The following is a 23,717-nucleotide window of genomic DNA, read 5'->3' on the forward strand; positions in this document are numbered from 1 at the left end:
TTAATATAACAGAGACTTCAGTACGATCGTTTCTACAGAAAAACACCGAAGGTCCCCCATTTTGGTCCAGATTTACTTTGTCTGAAATTTTCTAGCCAATTTTTAGCGCTCTTAGCCTAACTCATAAGACCGTCAAATTTTTGAGCAGCTCTGGATAATGAACAGGTAATAAAGCCACAAAAGGACATCAAACAACGAAAAATTATATTTTCCACAAAACAAGTGGGTTTAGAACAGGAGTTTAAAAATTTGCTACAAGATGACACACAACTAAAATTGATACTATTTATGAGCATTTTAACTGCTCTCTTGTTACTTGGGTGGATTAAAGCAAACTTGATCTGACGAAACTTTTAACAACATATGGTACGATTGACCTGCCTCGCTACATCGATTAGAAATTGCTCAGCTAAAAATGTAGTAGCTACAACGTTTCTCAGAGAAATACGTCTCAAAATTCGGATTCATAGTGTTTAACTGATCGTAACAAAGCAACATTACATTAATGAGAAGTTACTATAGACTACCAACGAGTTCACATGAGTTACGTAGGCTATGTAGAGCTCAAGTTGTTTCATTTTAGCTGACTGAATTAATTTCTTTTATAAATTTGTTGACCATTTTACTCACACAAAATTCTCATAAAAGTTGAAAAACGAACTAAAATTTAACAGTATATACTTATACAGTATGTAAGAAAGTTTTGATTTATTTGTTGAAATTTTTCCGAAGATCCTTTGTTACGTTGAGTGACGCAATTTTTTCCTTTTTCTTAACTTTGATAAAATCCGGAGTGACCAGCATAAAGGAAACTATTACTCACAAAAGGCCGCACTTTGGAAATTTTTGCCAACTTTATTTATGAAAATCTACTAATCACACAAGTAAAAAGATCATTTTAAGCGACGACCGATCTAATAAAAACTATATGGACTTTACAACAGCAACTCATGTTCCTGAAAATTAGAAGTAATCAAGTTCACTATTATAATGACTTACTTACGAGGAAAAATCTTAAGTTACTCAATTTTTCTTGCTGACAAGGTTACAATGAAAAACACTGCCAATAAAACTTTCCGAACTATTGTATAGCGGTGCGAATCAGTTCGAAAACTCAGATTTGAAGCAATAAAATTAGCAACTGGAAACATTATTGCTGTGATGCCGGAATCATTATGAAACAAGCCATAAACGATTTCTGGAGCCCTTTATGATAACAAAAGAACTCTGATTTATAGCATTTTTCAACAATAATTCACATTTTTGGAAAAAATACTTGTGCTCTCGTGGTCAGCTGGATAATAAATGAGCGAGCAAGCAGTTAATTAATTGTAGATATGAAATATGTTGAGCATCGAACATTTTTTGTTTATTTGGTTTATACAGCATCGAAATCTCTAAATTCCGGATGATACCGCTTTTTGTCAAACAGAAAATTAAAATGTATAGCATTTACAACAAAGTGGAAATTTACTCCTACTCTGTGATAGAAGAAAACAGCATTCAGAATAACCATGATGAGCGGGTTTTGATACCAAAAGCGTTTCCACTGGTGCCTATCATCATCATATGAAATACTGTATTTTACTAACCGTAAAATGGAATTAATTAAAAAAATAAACTCAAATTTTGTGTTTTAAGAAGCAGGATAGTTGTGGAAATTTACCAAAAAACGAACATCTTCAATCATATATATTAAACACTTGATATGATCACTTTTATGGTTCGCTATTATGGTGCAAGGCATTAATTCCAAAAAAGAGAGCTGAAAAAATGAAAATTTAAAGAGCAAAGTTTTTACTTAAGCTAGCTTGTAGGTAATTTTCACAAAGCCCACTTCGCTCACTAATTACGACAAACTATGCAAATTGAATGTTACAATTACCCGCGCAGAAGTTCGAATCGCATATATAACAAATCTTGTAGGTGGGAGTTGTCGGCTTGTAGGCGTGTAGCCACATTAACAGTCTGACCATACTATTTTTGTGCAACTAATCTTAATCGAAAATAAAAACTAGCCTGAGCAAAATGTGACATGAACAGAGTACTGGTCATTCAGGTAAAACAGAGAACAGAATATCTTTAGACTGATTCAGCTCTGATTTGCTCTGCCACTAACCTCCGGGCGCTCCAATTCAATTAACCACGCAAATCTTGACCCAAAATCATTCATACCCCTCCATCAATTTAACCCTCTATCTTTTAACCCCTCGTCAATTAACACATCTATCATTTCACACCTCTAATTAACCAATTGTTTTTAATATCATAATTAAGTAAATAACCTAATCACATGTTTGGTTGTGATAGTTATCAAAATCCACAGGCCGCTAAGCCATGGCCATGGTCGGCCAGGTAATTACTTTACTAAATTAATAGTCGTTAATATATAAAAAATTAAAATCGGGGTGAAGTTATAGAGGGGTTATATGATGGAGGAGTTAAATGATAGAGGGGCAATTAAATCGGAGTTAAATGAAGGGGGGTTAATTAAACAGGGTTGAAAAAGCAGGTTATCCTTTGTCAAGCGTTTTTTTCGAGAATTTTTAAAAATCTGTTTAAATAAACCCAAAAGTGGGCTGAAACACTAAAGTGGGCTGAATCTGAGGTCTTCAGAGCAAGAGAAAATTGATCACCGAGTATTAAAGATGATTCGCTTATTCTTTATAAAAAAAGCCGTACTAATTGTCACTCTGCAAATATTCTCCTCACCTAAGCTGTTGTTGATGTCATTTCTTTTCACACAAAATATAAGGAGAACTTCTCGAAAAACCATGAAATTAGAAATTACAATGACTCCAAATATCGGCTCATGACTCACGATCATTTATTACTTCGAACCTATAATAATAGGTTTTATTTGTTTTTGAACTTCTTTAAATTATATTGAACTTTAATGAATTTTGGCTCTGAAAACATTTATTCCCGTTATTTAATCATTTCTATTCACATCCCTGAAAGTGATTTTTTGTAAAATCCAGTAAATAGTGTACAAGAAAAGAATCAATGTCTCAGCTTCAAATTGTCTCAAAATGAATGACAGCTTTAATGAAAAACGGCTCTCAGAAGTATGATGACGTCAATTTGCGATCAATTGTCTTGCGATGTGGGCGGTTATCGTTGAAGAGTCTTGCAAAAAAGACAGTACATTACAAGCAATCTACTGGTACCAAATTTTCGATTAAACTTACTCGTTTTTATTACCAGATTTCACTTTTCCTCTTAATACATTGTGCGTGTCAAACATACTTTGAAACGTTATGTATGAAAAGGCAGTTCCTTATATGGAATAGTGTTTTTCATTTTTAAACTGCAAACATGTTTTTCGCCGAAAAATATGTTTGACGGAAGCGCGTTCCACAAAGAATTATGCCACAGGTTAATTGCAGCATAATCCTTCATTTGAGTAATCTTATAACATTAAATCGTACTTATAACATTAAATTGTGCGGCAAAAGAATTAAAATGATTAAAATTTTGTTAAATGCCCCTACAGCCCAAAGTAAGTACTTTTCTTTATTATATAAGTACATTTTGTTATCCTATTTTTCATTTTAAGGCTTTCAATTGATTTGTGGAAACCAGTTTCACAAAATTTAGCAGCTTTCCGCATTTAACGAAAGGCGGCGCTCGAAAGCGCTGGCAGCAGCCTTTGCAAGTAGTTTTAGTTCGGTACCGGTAAAAACTCGTTATGAATTTGCAAATCTTTGAAAACTGGCTAAATTTTGGTATGATTGTTTGCACTTGCAGCGAGTTTCGCAAAAATCCTGAAGGATCTTTCAAACTAAGCACAGGATTCTGGTTTGCGTAAAACTAAGACAATGAGTTGAGACAATAATATTGTCGTTTCAAAAGAATAATTTTGCAAAGAAATTAACTTTTTGACAATTATAGCAATTGAAAATTTACATGCGATGGAGAATTAATGTCTTACACCAACTCCATTTTCTATTGTAACCAAGAAAAAGCACCCTATAGGCCTATTGTATTTCGATAGTGTCTATGGTCGTACATATCAAAGAAGAGAGATAAATGCGCAAATATAAAATAATACTTAACTGATCAACTGTTTATCTCCGCGCTTTTGTGAATGATCTTCCGAAAGCATAAAAGCCGCTTAATTTATTACAGAGTAGTCTAGAGTGTTTAGTTTTATTTTATTTTGTCTAAATCTGTATTTCACATATAAGCAAATTTGCAATAACCTTTAAAACGTTGCGTAACCAAATTTGAATCAAAACTTTCTTATTAGTTTTACTACAAAAATCAACAAATTATTTACTGGTTTACTGTCATACAATTGTTTTGAACATCTGGTAAATAAGGAAATTCAATTTGTTTGTTCTGCAAGTGATTGTTGAATCTCGGCTTACTGGGCATATAATTTTACGCCTATAGTTTCACGCGTTATAATTTTAGATATCGAGTAGCCGTAACTACATACAATTGGTGAGGGGGTTCAAAAAGTACTGGAAGAGGGGTCGAAACAGAAGAGATCCAGATTATATTAAATTGTTGTTGCTTTACTCCTAAGTCGAGAACAGATTTATTTTGCAAATTTTTGCTCTAGTTTCTTCGGTATCCTGCAACAACCTCCAAACATAAATACTTTCTTCCAAATATGCAAACTAGAGTACAAAATTGAACCGATTTTCTCACCATCTGTGTACGATGTCTCAAATGAGCTCCAATAGTTTTTGATTCGATAAGAGGCTCACAAAATATAGGACATCAAAAAATATTCTGAAAAAAGTTTGAAATGGTTATGAACTCGATTTTCATAACTTTAATTTTAACTTTAGAAATTTTTCCATTTCGTTGGGAGCAACAAAATTCTCTTGAAGGTTTGTGTGATCAAATTAATTGGCTTTTTTACTCTAATATTGAATACTAAGAGAGAATGCGAACGTAATAGCAGTTATGTTCACAAGCAGTTGAGGCGTGGCGGCTGTCCAATTGATGAAACGCATGTAGTTTCAAAAATTCACGCCATTTCAAACACTTTGACCCACTTTTATTTTTTTTGTCAATGGATTTCTTTATAATAGAAGAGATCAAATTTTCCAAATATAAGAATGTTGACATAATTTTTATGAGAGGAAGTTTTTCCTGGTTTGTCTTTAATTAACTCAATGTATTACGTGGCCAATATGGAAGAGGAAAAATGTCAATAAAGTCTGCATTTTGTGCAATCAATGGTTCTTAATTTTTGCTATTCATGTACAATTTTTGAAGATGGAATACAGTTACACAAAACGAGTTTTCACGGATAAACGTAACTCAAATTCGAGCATGTTATTAGTCCAAAACTTTGATGCGTAAATTTTATAACTAGTTAAACAAGACCAACTTCGAAAATACTGTTTTTGTGAAGAGTATGCTTTTTGTAATTGCAAAACCACTTTTTGCCCTCTTAATCCACTAAAAGTATTGAGATGAAATTTTCTGAAATTAATAACTTAAGTTAGGTTTTCTTTCATTTCGTTAATTAGATTTTGTAACCGTAGGAAACGGTGACGAGGAAGTGAGAAATAAGGAAACTTGTGACTAATGGAGTAAAATTTAGCGATAAAATATTGTTCCAAGTTTCTACTCCAAAAACACGCTTTGTGAAACATGAGTACGCATGTATCCAATTTTCAAGCAAGTTTGAACTAAATTCCTTTAGTGTGAATAGTTTCCACGCATGCTTACAACTCTAATCTTTAAACATGGGTCGTAAAAATATTTGGCAAAATCGGATATACATACTCGGTTCTTTTCATATTGCCGAAGTATTTTTGAGTCAGGCTGCTTACTTAAGTGACGCAACTTTAATTAAATTCAAATTTTAAGCAATTAATATGATAAATGAATAAAACATAGATAAAGATTCATTGGCAGAATTTTGATTTTGGAAATTTTTAAACCTAATAAATTGATGACTGGCGATCAAAATGAGCAATTCTTAACTTTTAGAAATAATTTGCTGAAGAACTTATATAGATCTCATTATCCCAAACTTTACTCAAAGATATCTTGTTTCCTGCCAGCACTATGTTGAATGTCTATGAGATGCATTTGCTTTATACAATAGTTTTACGGTTTGAAAATGTTGCATCAATCAAAAATTTTTTTCTGATTTTCATTGATAAACCGAAGCTATCTGAAAGAAAATTACTGAGGTTTTGTGGCATTTTATTGATCAAATGATCTAGCCAGATTACAAAGTAAAGAAACATCTGATTTTAATGGAGCTAATAATAAAAGTTACAGAATTGAATTGGGTCATCACTTAACAAAAAATTAAATAAAAGGTTGCATTAACTAAGGTCAAATTAAAGTCAAAAAGGAAAAATTGTAAATAAAAAAAAAGAAATTGACATTGGAGGTGATGGCAGCAAATGAAAACTTAAAATTAAAAAAATGGTTCTGGTTTTAAAAACTTTTATTTTTCTTCCTAGCAGAAAACACTAAAAGATACCACAATTGACGAGAAAATCAGATCTTCATATATAATTATATCTCTGTTACATGTGCACATGAAAAAGGTGATGGAGAAGAAAATACGCTTTGTAGAAACGACTTTTAGGGATATTATAATAATAACATGGCGACTCGGTTATGTGCAATCGCACATAAGGTTCCGACCCCGCTCATCCACAATTTTGGCATGATTGTCTACCAAATGAGGAACATAGAAAAACTCAGAAATTCAAGTACGTTTAAAAAAATTGGTGTATGAAAGAAAACATAGCCTCCAAAGCAATTAACTCAGTGGTGGAGTAAAAATGGTGCATTAGATTGATAGTATGTGCAAAAATTAAGAAAGCGAGTCAAGACGAACAGCAAAATCAAACAACAACAGCAAAAATTCATTACATCAAAAACTTCATATCCGGTTTAAAAAACAAAATTTTATAACAAAGTCAAAAAAGCGTAAGATAAAACTGATATTAATCAAAATAACTTGTAATTCACCAGAAAAGATATGGGAGAAGTCAATTAAAAGGCTTGGTAACAATTAGACAATAAACAACAAAAACAGTAAAGTTGAAAAATTCGCTTAATTTTTTTAAATCAATTAACTTCAAAGTAATGAAAACCATTAGAAATCAAGGAAAAAATCCCATAGGTGAACAATTACCAATGCTTCTATAGAAGGGATTAAGAATTGTTGATATTCAATTTTTTATGCGGTTACAAAAGGAACAACAAATAGACAACGAACAAAAAATCAATTAAAACTCGGCAGAAAAAGCTTTCGAAACCGTAAAGCCATTCCATCAAAATATGTTCCATTACACTTTTTGCGAGCACCGATACTGTATTATGTGACCTCTTATAATTGATGCTAAATAGCAAGTAGACAAAAATGAAAAAAATGCGAAATTAAGTAACACTTTAATTTTTTTTCGAAAAAAAAATTTCAAAGACATGAACGCCATTTATTGCGGAACAAAATAAAAAAAGTTTTTGTCTATTCTTCCAAAGGAAGCCCTTGAGAATTGCAACTATCCAGAATATGTCTTACGTCTGCAAAAAGAACGTCAAACATGACAAAAATCAAAAATTAGTTTACTTTATTTTCCGTGTCGAAGCCAGTTAAGTCAATGAATTCTTACAAAATATTCGGTTGTGTGACACCAATCTCTTCTGAAACCTTCCTTTGCAACAAATTTGACACATTTAGCGTGTAATTAACGAGACTAGATAACAAACAGACAATAAAAGGAACAGAATTGCCAAGTTTAAAAGTGTTGTTTTTTTTAAGATTGGAAAACAATTGTTTTCAGAGTCATGAAAGCCATCAGCTATCTACCAATATCAGAATATTGGCTAATCAATTCTTCTATTAAATACCAATGAAACCAGCTCAATGAACAGGAAAATTCATACGACTAAAAAGACAAAGTAAAACCGACAGTTAACGAAAAAATTTAAAAAAAAATTCAAAAAAGTTCTTGGAGAAAGTAGTGTCGAAGACTTTAAAATCATAAGGATTTTAAGATTATCAATTTTGTCTTATTTTGAAAGTCAATAATTTTACATGTGAACTGTTAATAACGTGATAATGTGACAAAACTAGAAAATGTGAAAAATGGGCAAAAACATTTAAGTTAAAAAAGAATGTGAATTCTAGTAGTATCAAAGCCAGAAAACCATAACTTAAGGCGTAAAACCGCAATAGACATTGAATTTGATTTCAATAGAAAGAAAAAGCATTTTCTCATTGTAGGCAATAAGCTACAAGTTGACCAAATTAAGAGAAAAATGGAGCTAAATTTCAATAAGTCATTATTTACTTAAAAAATAAAATACTTTTAAAAGTATTTTAAAAGGACCATAAAAGGACCAGAAGCTTTCAAGTAATGAACTATATGCAAAAATGTGGAGCTAATTTGGAAGCCAATTGGATCTATCATTAGTGAGCTTTAGTTTGAAACGTTCTGTTATTTAATTAATGTAGAAAAGATCAAATTTTTTTAATAAAAAAGATCGACAGTTTACAATCCGAAATATTTGTGGATTATTCCATTTCAAGATTCGTCCAAACTAGCCCTGCTAATGCTATTTGGTCGTAAGGAACACTTAATTATTCGAATGTTATAGATATTGATATTTTGTTAGTTAAAAAATCAAAAATAAATGCTGCGTTTTTGATAATCAACGAAAAAATTTAGCAAAAAACGGCAAAGTTTTTATTACAGAGCATTTTCAGCAGAATTTGAAGGAAAAAAGCCCCTTTTTGAGTCTATAAAGATTGTGTTAGTGGTGTTTGGGTCTGTAATTCCTGTAATATTAATCAAACTGGACTAAAAAAAACTTAATTCGTGCTGTTTTTGATGAAAAAGTTTTAATTTTGAAATATTTAGCCAGCTTTTTTCGACAATAAAAATTAATAAAAGTAACTTACAATGTTTTTTTCTCTTTACAAATAAAGATCAACAACTTTTTTTTAAAAAAATAACAAATTTAGGCAAAATTGGCGAAGTTTTTTTCAAAAATTCCGGAAAATGTGAATAAAATCTCACCGGAATTCACTCTATTTTCTCAAAATTCAAACCTCGATAACTTCCTGTAAAAAACGAAAATTAAAAAAATCTTTTTAATTCCATATTCTACGCTGGACAAGCTTTCTGGTGATACCAGTCTCAACTCTCTACGACGAATATATCGATCGGCCAAAATTCACGGAACAAAAAAAAACCCATTTGAGTATATAGTTCCTTCCCCCTCAAGAGGGGTCGGAACAATAATCTCAGAAAGGAAAGTGACTGCAACCTTCATAGATGAAACCACGATACAATCTTTTTTTTAAGTTGTAAGCAAAGCTGAATTTTAATTTTTGAAATTAAGTTTCGCTAATTTTCGAAACTTCTTGTTTGAGTTTGAACAATCGTCTTTTTGTAAAACAATCTTTTTTTCTTTAGTTCTGTCAAAGCTAAAGTTCTGTCTCTTTGTTCGCTATTTATATACAACATACTACTCATATAATATCAATAATGCCCCATCAAAAACTTTTTCAGTCTATTGATCAAACAAGGATCACTTGATAGTTTTAATGTATTCTAAAGGTGCCTTCCTTTTAAACGCTTCAGTTATGAAACCGCTTTCAATTCCTCATTTAAAAGCGTTTCTCATTTTTTGATCAAAGCCTAGAACAGGGCGCATTAACGAAGCTTGTAGATGTTTATCAAAGAAAAAGGGTGTCTTTTTTTTGGGGGGGGGGGGGGAGTTGATAAATTAACACGAATGGCGTTTATTTAATGATCACATATCCTTAGAAAGCGTTTAAAATACCGCCGAATAATTAAAGTAAAACGGTTCAAAATATATGTTTTCATATTTTTCTGTGTTTTCTGTTCCAATCATTTCTCTCCTCTTTGCTTTATTTTTACATCTTAAGCTAAAAGCTATATGTGTGTTTTAGGGATTAAAAACAAGGGAAATATTGATGGAAATGTAGGATTTTAAATCCAAATATTGACTTTGGCCTCGCTGCATTATTTTTACTAACCAACCAACCAACCAACTAACCAGCCAATGAGATTGCCGTGTGGTATACATAACCATAAACTATTTCTAGCTGATGCCTAGAGCTCCATTTAGATAGAATTGTTCCATAAAATTTTACTCCTCTTTTTTTCTATAATTTTCTTCTATTCTTCGTTTTAGAATCCTCCCTTTTTTCAAGGGGCGTTAACTTGAAAAATTTTATTTAGTTTACTGGAGGCAAATTTGGTTGGCAAACACATTTTTCTATTTATTTATATTGTTTTAAAGCAGCTGTTTATAATTACATGCTCTCTTAATTCCCCCGCCTCCCCCTCGCAAACGGAAAAAAAGAGGAAAAACCGCTAATTTGAGTCAATGGATTATGCTAATGTTTGTTAATTACCATTCCAAAAAATCTCATTAGTTTAAATTCTCTCCTTTTAACATTGACATATTAGCGAGAACAGAAAATTGAGTTCTTGATTTTGTCGGTCAATGTGAATTATTTTTCTCTTCACCCCGTAGCAACTTGAGACAAATTAGGGCTCAATTTTTTAAATTATTCACGTGTGGTATCATATTTCAAGCCTGTGTATGTATTACCCCGATCAAGTGTATTTGAAATGGGGTGGTATGTACGTCTAGTGGTTTTACTTCTCTCGCTCTACCCTGGGTTAGTTGTGGGTTTAGAGATACTTTTTCTGCAGTAGCTGCTTCAACTTATTATACCTCATGGCCAATTTTGTAATCAGCTGGGCTTGATCACCCATTTTTTGCCTTGAAGGTTCTTCCTTGGCAGAAAGGTATTATGATTGCATGAAAACAAAAAGGAATGTACTAATTACAAACAACTACTCCCATATACGCATCAGTAAGCTGAATCCTGGTCTCTTTTCCATTCCCTCATGTTTTCCTTATTTTCTTCTCCATACTCGACTTCCTCTATCGTTTTTTTTCGCGATCGTTAAATCCTTATTCGTTTTCATCCCGTGTATATTGATTTTGTCTCCCGTAAATTTGAGATCAAATTGTTAACGTTGCCCGCTTTCTCTTCAAACACGGAGAACATTATTTGAATAGTTACTTTGTTACTGTTTATGGACGGTTGTGAACACTTGAGAAATCATTCATGTTTTAGAACTACTTTTACTTACCTGTAAGTAATTAATTTTAAAACAACTCAACAATTCGAGGATGTTTTTGTAGCTAGATCGTACTTGCAATTCCAGAAAACAGAAAAAAAAACAATTACGAAAAAACTAGACAGTTGTCAAACAATAAACAGACAAGACAGAAGAACCGCCGCGTCAGGTGATACAATCTTGAACTTAATTTTGTTGATTCAAAGCCTGTAATAATGACACTTTTCGGATCAACAAAAAAATCGATGGTATCGTCTGACGCGAAGATTCGTCTGGCTTGGCAGTACATTGTTTGACAGCTTTCTTGGAAGTTGTAAGTATCGATATAATTCGAAATTTGTTTTTCTCTGTTCCCTTTTTTGAAACATCGGAAACGCTTGCAACAAAATTGTAACTATAGCCTATACTTAAAACTTGCTCAAAACTGCAGAATTATAGATTAGAAACTTTGTTATATACGTTCTGTTTGCAAAGAGAACTTTCTATGATCATTTTTCATTCTACTTAATTTTATGGTTTTATTTAATAACAGCAGCAGCATCTTCTAAAGGAAGCAGAAAGAGATGATGAAAAACTGTGGCGATAAAGTTTTCAGCGGCATGGAGGCTCAGTATAAAAATCATAGCAATCATGCCAAAACGATTTGTAGCAGGTCTTTGAAAAACTCGTTTGCGCCTCGAACAAAACAAGGAGACTCGGTAATGTGCGTTTGCGCATAATGTTCCGACCACGCTCAACCAAGTCTTTGACTTAATTGTCCACCAAATGAGGAGGAGATAGAGTACTATCAAAAAATTATTTATTGTTCAAAAATAATTGATGTATTCATTTAAAAACTGGTTTGAAGCTCTAACCACAATACAAATAAAAAAAATCATTAAAGAGCCGATGATATCTGCCATTAAAGAGAGTAACACTAAAGACAAATAACGAAATCAAATACAAAAAGAAAGTAATACTTACGACTAAAACTCAATTTCTATCTATTTTTTTTCTTAAAAACTTAATGAAAAAGTCAAAATAGCATCAGAGAGAAAGTAAACAAAACCAAATGACTTGGATTTCATCGGAAAAGATATGGGACCTGTCTTTATTCAGAATAATTAACAAAGGTGCTGAAAGCAGAAAGAGCAAAATTAGAAAAGACGTTTACACTTTTTGAAAACAATTAAATTCATAGTCATGAAAGCAATTAGCTTTTAACTGAAATTGTTCATTGACTTCATTAAAAGCCGTCACACAAAACCCTTGCAAACCGTCAAATTTCAGAAAATTATTCTACTACAAAAGTCCAAATACAGGCCAAAATCAAAGAGTCACTTTTATTTGGAAACGGTGTCGAAGCATATGAGATCGAAATCTTTCCACAAACTTTGAAAAATAATCAAAGTAAAGAATATAATCCATTGCGATTTTTTTCAGCGTCAATAATGTGCCCTAATTATGATAAAGAATTTGTCATTGATGCGCCATTAATGTGATGACTGGTCAAGACAGCAAATGAGAACATCAAAAAATGAAAATGTTTTAAAAAATTTATGAAATCTTGCAGTATCAACGCCAAAAGTATATTATTTAAAAAAACAACAATAATGACCGCATTACAATTCCCCTAGAGAAATGGAGAAATGTGATTTCTCTCTTTGCAGACATCACGCCGAAATTATGCAAATATAGGATGGAAATTTGCAAATCTCAAATTACCATTATTTTTTGAAAACGTTTTTTTTAATGGCTTAACATATATCAACCATCAGCGTTCAATTTAAAATATGGATTAGTTTAACTTGTTACTGCCTTGGAAGAAAATTGTACCTGTTTTTGGTGAAACTAATTCGAAAGAATACACAATACCCCGAAAAAGGCAGAACTCAAAAATTCATGAACAATTGTCTGCAAATGGCATCAAACCCAAAAAACCAAATGTTTTGTGCTCATATTTTTATGCACGTTCTTTGGCCTCTCCTGGCATTTAGTGTTGACTGGTCAAAAATTTGACTCATTGGACCACCAGTGAGACCAAAACTGGCCTTGCTATCGATGCGCGGTTGTTAAAAAGTTCATTTGGTCTTTAAAATTGGTTAATAATTTTCAAGCAAACATAAATCTTAATCTTTTGTATCTAAAATATGCCTTTTGTATAATAAAGTGTTTAAATAGTATTTCCAGAAAACTTGCATAAGACACGGAAGTGTAACTTGGCCTTATTTGTATAATGGAAGATTGCGTCAGCAGGTTTCGTGTGTGCACCACCAGTCAAACTTGACAAAATGGAACAAATAGGTATATTTGATGCCTTAATTATTTAAAAAAGAAACGCTGATTTTTCAATAATTTATTTTGAAATTTTGTCAAAACAGTTAGTTCAAACTATTCATGAACTCTCTTCTATCTTCAAACGTAAAACTTATTTTTTATAAACCTATCATATTCTAGCAAAAACTGATCAGAATAAAGAAAAAATCATCAAAATTATGAAGAAATCAACGGAACTGAGCCTCACTTTCCGAGAACTTTGAACCCTCCTTTTACTTGTAAAATAGCGAAACTCAAAAAAAAAATTTAATTTGACCGTCTTCGTTCTCAAGCTCTCTAATGATACTAATGATTCCGTTTCAAATATCGATGCATGTTTTTTTTTCTTGAAATATGTTAGGAAACAATCACCAGCTTTTAGCAAAAGCAATGAATTGCAATTTTCCAAGTGCAACCAGCATGCGAGAACAGGCAAAATCTTTCCAACTGTGAAAAGTAATTCGGAACTCCTCGAAAAAATCATTGATGAAGTTCCATATAAACAAAGACAAAAACTCGATAAGGTTAAAAGACATCAAAAATTTTCCGAAAGAATTCTATTTGAAGGAATATCTGAAGGAACCAAAAGCATTGGAATACAGATATTTGATTTGTTGAGGGGACCTTTTCTTTTTTTTTTCATTGTTGTTAGTTTCTCTGTATCCAATATATTTTTGAAATATTCTTAACGTTGAAAAATGTGTTTTTATTGTGTTATGTATTTTAGGATTTGTACATTGCCAAGTACATTAGATTTGTACATTAGGATTTGAACATATTTATGGCACGGAACATTTTAGAATTCAATGTTCTCTTTTTTTAGTACTCACAATCCCGTACGTTGAATATATCGGCGAAAATTGACTGAACAAAAAACGCAGTCGAGTATATAGTTCCTTCCCCAACTAAAGTGGGTCGGAACAAACATAATTGTGTGTTGCATTTTCATATAACTTTCGGTTATTTTTGCCCCGTTTTAATTGTTTGATCGTATTAAAAACATAAACGTTTCACAACTTTGACACCGCAGTCTAATCAATATATATTATCACGTGTTTTATAAACTTTATAGTGAGCCTTTATATAGTAGAAATAGTAGAATCTAAAAACAGACGGATCAAGTCTTTCAACCTCTAATTCCTTAGCAGTAAAAAACATTTCACTACCAATTAAGTATAGTTGTCACAACTCTGATTTAGTTGGGTTATTACTATTGTACGATAATATTAACCTCAACTTTTTTCATCGTAATGTTTTCAAGTTTGATGCTGACATATAAATTTTTAATTGTTGGTCGCCTGGAAAAAACTTGATCAAAGACTATTGAATTTCCAAGATTCAAAATGAGAACCACTCTTGCTGAATTCAAGAAATAAAATTGTGATATAGCACAATTTAAGGTTTCAGCACACTCTGTAAAAAGCATACGAAATATGCTTAAAATTTAAAAGTTTTTGCCAAAATGATAAAATTGTTATCGATAGACTCATTGATTTAAATTTAAAGATAACAGGGAAATGGTGAAATGTTCGAACCAACAGATTTGGCTCGTTTTCAACTTTATTTTTGAAAATTTATCATCAACCCATTGGGGTTAATTGTAGCTACAGTCCCTCAGAAATATTTCTGGAAAAAAATTTTTGCGTTCTTTCGCAAATTTAAACCGAAATTTATAAAAGTAAATTTCTTATTTTAGATATTTTAAAATTTTTGCTCGCCAAAAAAAACTATTATGCATTTTTGGAAAAAAAAGTCCGCGCAATTTTAACAGCCCTGCATGGATAGCAAAGACAGTTTCGGTCTCATCGATGGTTTGTGCAATGAAAAGTGATTCGGAGCGTATTTTGTGTATTTTCAACAATTGTTTTGCAATTTTTACATCACAATTACCGAAAAGTATGTTTTCAAAATTAGATCCCATTTATGTTCAAATAATGTCAATAGTTAAAAATATTGCGTTTTGTTTATAGATAAATTGTTGTTTTTATGGCTCCGACAGAATTACTTTGTAAATTTTCAGTGACTGAATGAGTTTTGCCAGCAAGGTTTTTGTTGTGCTATAATTGAGTCTAATCAGGTGTCCAGTCTGGTGTCTAAGGAACTATTACAGAATCAATCCAATGCTTTCATTTGATATTTAGTGGTTTTTCGGTATAACAACTTGATGAGTATCCAACTTTCGTTATTTAATTTTGATATTTTTATATCTCGGTCAATTTAGCCATTTCAAAAACATTTGGAAAGTTTTTTGTCTTAAAGGAGAAGCATCAGGAGCAGAACCAATTACAAATCAAATAGGTGATTTATATTTCAGTCTTCCCAGCTTTTTAAATAATACAGTTGTTACAGCGAGTTTGAATAATTATTTTGTTGACGTTTTTGCAGTTTCTTAGGTTCTCTTTTGCTGTCATATCAGACCATCAACATGATGACCCATTACTGGCAAGTCATGTATTACATTATTGACGTTAAAAGAAGGCTTAATTGATTATTTTGAGTAATTTCAGTTCATAGAGTGCGATTTGATAAGCTTCGACACCGTTTCTCGCAAAATTTATTTGACTTTTGTATTTTTGCTATATTGGTTCTTTTTGTAGCAATATTACTTTTTGTATAATGACAGGTCTCTGTGGTTTTGTATGAATGCATAATTGAAACCATTGATTGATTTCCAGTCCAAAGATAATGGCTTTCATTATTTTGAATTTAGTTATTTTCAATAAGTGTAAACGTATTTTGTAACTTTGCGTTTTTGTTTTCGTTTCGATAAAGACAGGTCCCATATCTTTTCTAATGAAATGCAATGAAACAGCTAAACCAGAGAGCACTCTCATCTCAATGGTTAATTTTTGCCTTTTGAAAAATTCAAACACTTATGAAAAATTACGAAAAAGAGACAATTGCAAAGAAGAGGTCTAACTGCAAAGTGTTTACTTATAGCATTAAAAAACAATGCTTCACACCGCCGAGAGTTAGTCGGCAATTGTTAGTTAGACTTCGTACTCCTACTGGGGCAGCATTTTGCATAACTGCTTAAATAAGGCCAAAAATTCCAGTCGTTTATATTTTGGATAATTTTTTCACAAACTGAACAAAGAGGCTTGAAGCTAGAGTTAGCGCATAATGTTCCGAACCCGCTCCACTACGTTTTTCACTTATCTGTGCACCAAATTAGTAAGAGATAAAAAACTTTCAAAAATTCAGATATTGTTCAAAACTGGATTTTGTATCCACGTAAAAAATCATTTCGAAGGAAACTACAAGAATTAATTGAGATCTGATTTTTATTATTCACAGTTATTAAATGTATTCGTAGTTTTTGTGCATTAGCCAACTAGTAAAAAACGTTGTTTCTCAATTGTTTTCCAAAAAAACTTTTGCTGTAAAATTTGATAAATATCATATATATATATATATATATATATATATATATATATATATATATATATATATATGTATATATATATATTTGATATTCTACGCCTGACCAGTTATCTGGTATTATCAATCAAAACCCTGTACAATGAATAAATTGATTAACGAAAATTGGCTAAAAAACCGTTGAGCTTAGAGTTCCTCCCCTAATCAATCAGATTGGAACAAAAATGTTTTAATGACACTGTACAAGATAAAAAACCATATGCGTCCAGGGGCGTAATTATTTTATGTCTTGAGTTGGATGCCCAAACATAAGATCCCGAAATTTAATTATATATATATATATATATATATATATATATATATATATTAATATAAATAAATATATATAATTATATATATATATATATATATATATATATATGTATTAAAGATACATATGTATCATGATAAAAATATACATTTACATATATATATATATATATATATATATATATATATTTTATATAAATGTATATTTTTATCATGATACATATATATTTTTATTACATATATGCACATACATACACACACACACACATATAATTAATTATGTGTATATATATATATAGATATATAATTATATATATATATATATATATATATATATATATATATATATATATATGGTTGTGTGTGTATATATAAATACAACCCGCTCCACTACGTTTTTGACTTAACTGTGCACCAAATTAGTAAGAGATGAAAAATTTTCAAAAAATCACATATTGTTCGAAACTGGATTTTGTATCCACGTAAAAAATCATTTTGAAGGAAACTACAAGAACTATTTGAGATCTGATTTTTATTATTCACAGTTATTTAATGTATTCCTAATTTTTGTGCATTAGCCAACTAGTAAAAAAAAGTTGTTCCTCAATTGTTTTCCAAAAATAAACTTTCGCTGTAAAATTTGATAAATCTCATATATATATATATATATATATATATATATATATATATATGTATATATATATATGTATATATATATATATATATATATATATATATATATATATATATATATTTATTTATTTATTTGATATTCTACGCCTGGCCAGTTTTCTGGTATTATCAATCAAAACCCTGTACAATGAATAAATTGATCATATAAAATTGGCAAAAAAGCCGTTGAGCTTATAGTTCCTCCCCTATTCAATCAGGTTGGAACAAAAATGTTTTAATGGCACTGTACAAGATAAAAAACAATATGCGTACAGGGGCGTAATTATTTTATGTCCTGAGGTGGAGGCCGAAACATAAGATCCCTAAATTTATATATGCTTACGTATATATTTACGTATGTATTTAAAATATATATGTATCATGACAAAAATATACATTTACGTATATTTATTTATATATATATATATATATATATATATATATAGAATTTATATAAATGTATATTGTTATCATGATACATATATATTTTTATTACATATATACACATACATACACACATGCATATATATATATATATATATATGTATATGTGTGTGTGTATAGATATATAATTATATATAATTATATATATATATATATAAATATATATATATATATATATATATATATATATATATATATATATATATATATATATATAAGTATATATAAATTTTGGGATCTAATGTTTCGGCCTCCACTTCAGGACATAAAATATTTACGCCCATAAATGCATATGGCATTTTTCTAGTATGGTGCCATTAAAACATTTTTTTTCCAACCTGATTTAATAGGAGATGAACTATTCAGGTTTTATATCTCGGCAGGTTTTTTAGCCAATTTTTGCTGATCGATATATTCATCGTACAGGGCTTTGAATGATATCACCAGAAATCTTGTCAGGCGTAGAATAATTAATAATTTTTTTGGATTTTCTTTCTCGATAGTACCGGAGGGTTAAAATTTTTTGAATGTCAGCCAAAAGACCATTGTTTTTTTTTAATATTTGCTTATTTTTCAGATTTTTCTATTTTTATAAGATAAAATTGTTATACAATCGCTTCATTGGTTTTACGTTTCAAGAGAGAGAAAAAAAGAGATGGCTGTTTGTTGGAACCAATTGTTTTGGCTATATTTTTGGATTACTTTTTGAAAAAGCATCATTTTTCTCTTCTGTTCATTAAAATAGCAATTTAAATATGCTTGATTGGCCCACTTTGTTTAGTTTGACTGGTAGTGAAGAGATAAAACTGCTGACACAGCTTTTGTTGACTAAGTTTTGGGCTAATTGTACATCCAATTTCTCAGAAAATTTCTGGAAAAAACTTTTTTGCGCTCTTTTGCTATACTGAACCGAGGTTTTGCAGAATTTTTTTTGATATAATAAAAGTTTCGTTTTCTTAAAAATTAATTCACAGTCGTTTAAAAAAATGATTTTTTAACAGTCGGGCAGCAGGAGGAAGGCCAGTTTTGCTCTCATCGTTGGTTCTTGCAGTGAAAAATGAGTTGATTTAAATTTTTTGTCTATCCTTTATAAAATGTTGTTTTTGCATTTTTCACATTCGATAACAGACATGTCGGTTTCTAATTAAACGTTTTTTTTTAATAAAAAGTCCCAATTATGTCCAAAGGGTCCAATGAATAAATGTTGTGTTTTGTCAGCTAAGCTTTTTTTTACTCCGAGGAAAAACATTTCAGTAAGTTTTATTGAAATCTTGAATTTTGCAACATGTTATTATTGTAGTTTTATAACAAAGTCCAATCCATCAAATGTCTAGATAGATATCTGCGGAATTATGAAAGAAACCATCTTATACTTTCAGTAAATAAATAATGGGTTTTCGGTAAAATAACTTGATAAATATCCAAACTTCAATCTTTTTATATTGATTGTTTCAGTAACAATTTTATCATTATTTGTTGAAAAAGAGAAGCAGCAGGAGCAGAACCGTTTTAGTCTGGTTTTGCAGTTTTAAAATTCAGAAATTTAACCGAATTCAATGGTGCGCTTTAAATTTTGTTCAAAATACGTCTGGATCTTTTGCTTCTTTATGTTGCTTACGGACTGGAAAGACTAAATGAAACGGCAATCATTGAGAGGTCAAATTTTGGTGCAAAAACGCTGGAGTCTGTTCATGATAACTTCAGTAGAAAGCTTGTTGTTCTTCGGCTTCAGCACGGCTTGCAAAAATTGCTTTTGAAACTTTGATTTCTTCCTTTGTTCGTTTATCGTCTTTTGAAATAGTCTCACTAATGATATGACCAACTGGCTTTCTAAGCAGTAACAAAGGTAATTCAATGACGCTTTTGTTTGAAATCTGAAGGTTGTTATGTCTTACGGTTTTTAAAAAAAGTCTTTTAAAATGGCTTTTAGAGATTTGCCGTTTTGAATCTTATTGCTTCCACATTTTTAGCGTAGTCGCAGCAAAAAGAGAGGTCAAATTTCCTTTAAAGGAATTATATTTATGGTCTTCCTTGCTGTTTTATTTTTTAAATGATGGTTTTTGGCGTTGATACTACGACTTCAGAACTTCTTTATTTTTGCCATGTGGGGTCGTGAGTTCAAATTTACTTAGTCTGGAAACATGGAAGAACGCACTAATGTCTGAACAAGTATGCTTTCCGTCTGAGACTGTCTGTACGTAGACACTTTCCGTCTGGGACCTCAGCCGGGGTAACAATAAACCCAACAAAACCAAATTTTTGAAACAGGACGTTTCTACCAAATCAAGAACAAAGAGCGAGAACAAATGCCAACAAACTAAAATGAAGCTGATGATGCCAAAACTGCATTACACGATAATTAATAAATTAATTAAAAGTAGACCCTGTATGCAAAAACAATTATCAGAATCAGAGGAACCGATCACTTTATAGACTCAGTAATGCAGGTCCTGATATGAAAAGAAATCGATTAAAACATTAATTTTCTTAACAGTATTTGAAAAAAGCATACAGTCAAATCCATTTTAGATGAAAATCAAGAACAATTGCAACTTCCTCTACTCTCACACTCGCCTGTCTCAGTAACTAATAGAGTGGCTTAATAAATTGCAGAACACAATCAACAGAACCTTTGAAAGCAAAAACTCAAAATTGCCATCCCTCGACAACCTTTCTGATAATCAAACAAGGAGGACTTCAATACTCCCACAATATATACATTGAGCTTTGGATGTAAATAATGTTTGTTGTTGTTATTTGACTTTCTTGTTTGTTTTTTTTTGTCTCCCAGTCATAATAATTTCAGGTCTCCTCGGCCCTATAATGTGGCATTATTTACTTTACTGAGTGATTTGAGTTGGAAGCAATTTTTTTATTCATACACCAATTATTTTTTAACAATATTTGAATTTTTGAAAGTTTTCTATCATTTGGTAGACGCTTAAGCCAAAAATGTGAATGAGCGGGGTCGGAGCTTTATGTGCAAGCGCACAGTCACCAGCCTCTTTCTGGCAACACATGCCTTTTTACGATTACTGCTTTCAACTTAAGGGTTATTCTATAAGTTTGAGGTGAAACAATTGATTCTATGACAGTTTGACCAATATTCCTAATATCACAGAAATAACCATATTGTATACGTTGCTGTACGTTTTTAAATTGAAGATGTTATCTTTTATTCTAGTATAATTGGTTTAAACAAAAAAATTGAATGACAAATTTCTGTGCATACAAGAAAAAGAACGACAGACAAGAACAATTTCGTATAGGAGGAGAAATAAATATTTTAGACTGTCAAAAATTCTCTGGGAAAATTAAACAAATACATTTTCTGGTTACTCAAACATAAATAAATTAAAAAAACAAACAATACGGCTCTGTTGAAGAAACTCTCCGCAAATAACGGATAGGAGTTTGGGCGGAGCTGTGCTGTCTCATGTTCAGAATCTGCGATTTTTCCCTTATTATTGCGTCCCTTATTTTTTGTTTGAAAGAAGCAATCATTTGAAATATCATCTAATTTCCCCTCCCATTTTCCCTTTCCCAGAGAGTTAAAAAATATATGATTTCATCAACCTTGAGTGGATTATTTGATTTCAAAATGCTTGTTTGCTTTTTTCACGTTAATCAGTTTAAAAAGTGACTTAATATCAATACAATCATGCTTCACTGAAGGTGTGTGAAGTTAGCAATATTCGATTTTTATTATCAAGCACAGTTTCAAAGATCAAGTTTCACAGAATTTTCTTGTTATCTGAAGATTTTGTTTTAAATATCAGAAGGTTCGATTCCGTGTTATTTAACTGCGACTATTTATAGTCACTGAAAGAACTCTTCGTTGACAATCTGTGGGCTCAAAAATTGAAATACAGACGTGTTGTATATGTAAAAGGTTATCAATAAAGATTTCCTGTCGATTTTAATACAACAATTAAGTGCCCAAAAGTGGCGTTTCTTCATTTCCATGCATTCTAACTTTCTCTACATGGAAAAATAAACAAAAAAATGTTAGTGGTACTTTGGGAATGTATGCGCACAATTAAGTCTTCACTGGAATTTAAAAGTCGTTCTTCCAATCAATTATCCAGCAAGGTGGGGATGGTCTAGACTTTCATAAAACACATCTTAACCTTGTTAACTTATGCATTATTTCCACCCATCTACCGCCCACACAACCACTTTACAACTACTTTATTTTCGCCCGCCAAGCCCACTTTTATGAACGCAGTGTTTTCAAAGCACCAAACAGAAATTTACCGCCTCTTTTTTGGTTTCAGCGCTGATTCCTCTGTTTGCTGTCAAAATGCTAGCTTTCGTTAAAAATGCTTCTCAAAAATTGTTGCAACTTTTTTGCAACAAACAAATTAAAACAAGGAGGCTCGGTAAAGTGCGTATGCACATAATGTTCCGACCCCACTCATCCACATTCTTGACTTTTTTAAATAAATAAATAAATAAATAAATAAATAAATAAACAAATAAATTAAAATTATAACCATATGATTAAATATACTTGAAACAAACAATAATTCAAAACATTCGAGCAAAAATATAAACATAAATCAATTTTCTTAATATCATAAAATCTTCTTCCTAAAAATAAAAATAACATTTGAAAGCTCCTACGTTACTATTCAAAGGAACTTTTCATGTTGTGAGAACAAGAAGCCATTCAACGTTTTTTTAAAAAAAATATTTTCACTTTTTGCCAACCGAAGCCATTGCGGTAACTTATTCCCTTTTTTTACGTATTGACGAACAATCGAACTTTGGGATGTATTTGAGCAAGTTGCGGATAATACTTGATTTCCACTTAATACAAACCAGAATTAGATTTTGGCAGTAAACATTTTTGTCAAACCTGATAATTCCACAGACATTTTCTTAGCTGTGGTCGGTCATCAATAATTTATGATGTTGGAATGATCATTAGGCTAAAGTCATGTCTGGCTTACATGAAAAAAATTACTGCATACAGAAGGGTGTCCAAAATTGTAATTGTTTATCTGCACAACTCTTTAATAAAGTAGGATTAGAGAAAAATTACAATGGCCAATATATACATTAATAAAAAGGTAAATTATAGTACAATCTAGGTTTTGGTATGTCAGAATCAAAGCGTTTCTCTGAAAGGTAGAACAATATCTGCGTCATCAACTCAATTTAAACCTGTTCCATTGTATTTTATTGGGTTCTATTGAACAAAATAATGGTAATGATTTATTGTGACACGACGTCTTCTCGACCTGATGTCTAAGAGTACCCAATTGTCAAAATAAGGCCTATATGAACTCAGAATGCACGTTATATTGTCCACAAAAACTACAGGGTGTCTGGACAATATACAAAATACCAAAAACCCAATGCCCCAATACTCAATGTACCAAAATATCCAATACCAAAATATCCAATACCAAAATAACCAATGCCAAAATAACCGATTCCATTATATCCAAGGCCAAATGTCCCTATCTAAAAATTTCCCTATCTAAAAAT

The 23,717-nt window shown here is 31.1% G+C and overlaps 1 protein-coding gene across 1 annotated transcript in view; it reads left to right on the forward strand.

Moving 5' to 3' along the window:
- The first annotated feature begins 10,081 nt into the window (after window positions 1-10,081).
- Window positions 10,082-23,717, forward strand: part of LOC142354553 (tachykinin-like peptides receptor 99D) — a 93,903-nt gene continuing 80,267 nt past the window's right edge. Inside the window, exon 1 of the mRNA XM_075406876.1 lies at window positions 10,082-10,651. The gene's annotated coding sequence lies outside the window, so the exon portion shown is untranslated. The remainder of the gene's footprint in view (window positions 10,652-23,717) is intronic.

This window comes from Convolutriloba macropyga, chromosome 15 (genome assembly GCF_964194025.1).
Source record: "Convolutriloba macropyga chromosome 15, txConMacr16.3, whole genome shotgun sequence".
Classification (NCBI taxonomy): Eukaryota; Metazoa; Xenacoelomorpha; order Acoela; family Convolutidae; genus Convolutriloba; species Convolutriloba macropyga.